The sequence below is a fragment of the Budorcas taxicolor genome, chromosome 7 (genome assembly GCF_023091745.1).
Source record: "Budorcas taxicolor isolate Tak-1 chromosome 7, Takin1.1, whole genome shotgun sequence".
NCBI classification, from domain to species: domain Eukaryota; kingdom Metazoa; phylum Chordata; class Mammalia; order Artiodactyla; family Bovidae; genus Budorcas; species Budorcas taxicolor.
In genome coordinates, this window is record NC_068916.1 from 50,898,208 (window position 1) to 50,901,931 (window position 3,724).

Here is a 3,724-nt window from a genome sequence, read left to right on the forward strand (position 1 = left end):
GTCTTCTCTGAGCTTCCCCAGAGGTGAGTGCTTGCCACGTATGCCTCAAACAGTTTCCCCATTCACTTGCTGGAAGAGCACCCCTAGTTCAGCCCACCCAAGGCCTCAAATCTTGTCCTCTTCTCAAGTCAGCGCTACCCTTCCCACTGCCCAGCTCTGCCAGGGAGTCCTCTGTTCCCAGGAGACCTACCCAGAGGAGAAGGCCATGTCCTCACTACCTTGCAAGTGGGAAGGGGTAGACAGGAATACACCTGCCAAGGTTCCCCTTGGCCTACCTTTAGTCACAGAGGGTCTTCTGTCCCACACTGTTTAGTGGGTACCTACTTTGTGCCAGGCACCATGGCGGAGGTTGAGGGTACAAAAATAAATGAAGCCATTCCTGCCCTTAGACAGCTCACCATGTCTGATAAAGGAGTTTATTCTCATTCTTTCACCAAATGAATGAGGCCCCGTGCCAACTGCTAGGGAGACAGCAAAGACAAGCACAGCGCTGGCCATCCTAATAGTGCCACCTTGTAGATCCACAGTCCATAAGGGATACAGACATTAATCAAGCCATCTGGCAAATAGAGAATTATAAGCCATGGTAAAGAGAATCACAGGATGCTTGTGAAGCGGTGAGGGGGAGGGATACAATCTGAGGGGGAGGGGAAGTGGCAGGGGACTGACCGGGACACAGACCCCCGCAGAACCTGGTATGGTGCTTATCTTCCTCCTGAAACATGACCCCAGAGCTTTGAGAAGGCCCCTCCCTGTACCCTATCCCTCACCCCCAACACCCAGGAATTCTGCCAGCCTCTCTCCCTGAGGATGCCACGCACTTTTTCTTTGCTGCCAGTTGGTGGCAGGAGGCCACAGCGCCCCTTGTGGCCACTGACTGAAGTTTCCAGGCCAGTGGCAGGGCGGGGTTTCAGGCTGTGGAGCCGCTGTGTCCCAGCCTCCTGAGTTCCAACTAGCCTGAGTCCTTGGGCAGAGTCTCTCTCTCAGGCCTCTTGGTGTCACCAAGAGAGACCTCCAGGGTGGCCTGCTGGGAATGCCAGGCCCCCTCAGCTGACACACAAGTACCTATGCCGCTGCCACGGGTTAGCAGGCAGCAGCCTGGGGTGGATGAGGTGGCCTAGACCCGCAGGCAGCTGTGGCCTCTGCATTTGCTTCCTGGTGTCTTTACAGATGTGCTGGATATTAGCCCCTGAGTGCTCCACAGGATGAGGCCAGAATCTGGGACCCAGGGGAGTGCTCTACACACCTGCCGCCCTCTGTGGCCCAGGTCTTTGGGGATATGGGGCTCTCAGCCTCCCCGCTCCCTTCTGCTGACCACTCCACTTTCTCAGCGGCTACAAAGCTCCATAGCTGGATTTGGTCACCCCTGAGACCCCAGCACAGAGAGGCCACTTCCCCTGCTGATATCACTGTCCGTGAGTCGTGTCTGTGGAGAGGAAAGTCCTAAAATCCTCATTGGAAAGCCGGAAGCAGGCATTAAACAAAGATATGATCCTTGTTTGCACTTCCTAGCCAGGCATGCATCCCAGCCAGGGCACTTGGGCCTCAAGTAGCACGGCTGCCCTCCTGCCTGAGTTTTCACATCAGGAAAGTGAGGCAAGAGCTCCTGGAGCTTTTAGACATGGAAGAGCTAAGGCCAGCAGCAGGGTCACTGGGGCTTGGGGTGCTCAAAAGGAGAGCACCCCATGCCTTAGAAGCTGGTGGGCCCCTTTTTCCTCTCATTCAGTTGACTGAACACCTCTTTAAGGTATTATAAATATTTATTTATCTGGCTGTGCTGGGTCTCAGTTGAGGCATGCAAGATCTTCAGTTGCCACATGAGCAATCTAGTTCCCCTACCAGGGATCGAAGCCAGGGCCCCTGCATTTGTAGTGCGCAGTCTTAGCCACTACCACCAGGCAAGTCCCTTAGGCATTATAAATGTTGAATGAATTCCAACTCCATTAGTTTGGATGGCATTAAGGTATCCTGAGTAGATGGTGGGAACACAGCAAGGGACAGGTAATAATAACAGTAAGATTACTATGTATTGCTCACTTGTTAGGGGCACTCTGAGCTGCACGAACCACGTGGGTTATATTATTTCATCTTTACGACTTTCTCAGAAAGAACTGCTCCTGTCACCCCCATTTTATAGCTTAGGAAACTGAGGCCCAGGGAAATGAAGTCATTTGGCCACATTCATACACAACCAATTAGGATTAAAACTGAGGTCTCTGCCTCCAGGCTTCACACCTTCTTTCCCTCCTACAGACCATCCCCCAGAGCCCAGAGCTGGGGGAAGGAGAAGCACTGGAGAGAAGGGGTGAGTGCCACGCTGGCCTCCACCCCGGTCAAGTTCATCCTGCCCCTGCACAGACTTGGGGACGCTGGCCTGAGGGTGGGCAGTGGGCGCTCCAGATGCCAGGGCAGGAAGGTGGCAGCTCACCTGTTCCTGAGGGCTGAGCTCCCCAGATGCCTGTGCTCTCTGATATGCTTAGGTGGTGACTTCCCAGGGTCAGGCACCTGGCAGGCAGGTGGGCTTAGGAATAAAGATACATCTGTGGAGCCAGAGGTACCCCCCGAACCCAAAGCCAAACACAGACACATGGGCAGAAACCTGCCACTGAAGCCCCTCCCCGGAGTTTGCTCCATGTCCTGGAGCAGCCCTGGCTTCTGCACTCTGGGAAAGTGTGGCCCTGGGGAGGGAACAGGGCAGGAGTGAGGGGTGTAGAGCTGCAGCAAGCAGGATGGGTGCCAGAGCTGCTCTTCCCTCTCCAGAGGAATTCAAGGCCTCTGGGAAAGAGAGTCACCAGTTAGGGGAAAGGGGCTTCTTATGGGGATTATCACATTCAGTCTTTAAAGCCATCCTATTATCCATTTTACAGAAGAGGGGACTAGGGTTAAGGGCTTTTCCAGCTGGGAAACCTGGGTCCTTCAGCTGCTGTGTAGCCTTGTGTCATCTCCTCGGCTGGATCATCTCCATGGCCTTTATCAGGTGGTGATGGGAGTGGAGCCAATGGGGAGGGTTTAGCAGAAGAGAAAGGACTCCCGAACCCCAGGAGTTAGAGAGGGGAGAGGCATTCTCTCTGTACATAAGGTGTTTGACCTAAAGCCTAAATGTGACTGCCACTCATTAATCAATTCCAGTTGAGCCCTTCCACACGTAGGTCCAGAGATGGCAGCGTCCCTGTCCTGGGGCAGGTGAGAGGGGACAGATGCTTTCCAAGGCAAGTACTCTGGAACTAGCATATGGCAGAGTGGAGGGACACTCAGCCTGGGTCAGCAGGGAGGGGAGGGGTCAGCAAGGCTTTGGCGGGGAGTCCTAATGAAATAGTAAAAATTAAATCAGGGAGACAGATGGATGACTGGAGGTAGGGGCAGAGGGGACCGCAAGAGCAATGCCCAGGGAAGCCTAAGTCCTTTGAGGGCTGCTGAGAAATGGGGAGGGGGATGGAGGGAAGGTGAGCAGAGGCAGGAGGAGAGGGTGGATGGGCAGGTCAGAAGTCACAGACCCTGAAAACAGGGCGTGTGGGTTTCCAAGCTGAGGAACCAGAGACACCCTCCCACAGTCTCTCCTGTTGGACATTAGACATTGCTGCGAACCGGACTGGGAACATTCCAGCCTAATCAAAGATCAGATCATGAACTCCAGAGGCTCCACAAACAGGGGCTGGTCTCCTTGGGGAGCTCACCTGTCCTCTCAGGTCAGTTCCCAGGGGTGCTGACAGGTCCTCAGAGATTC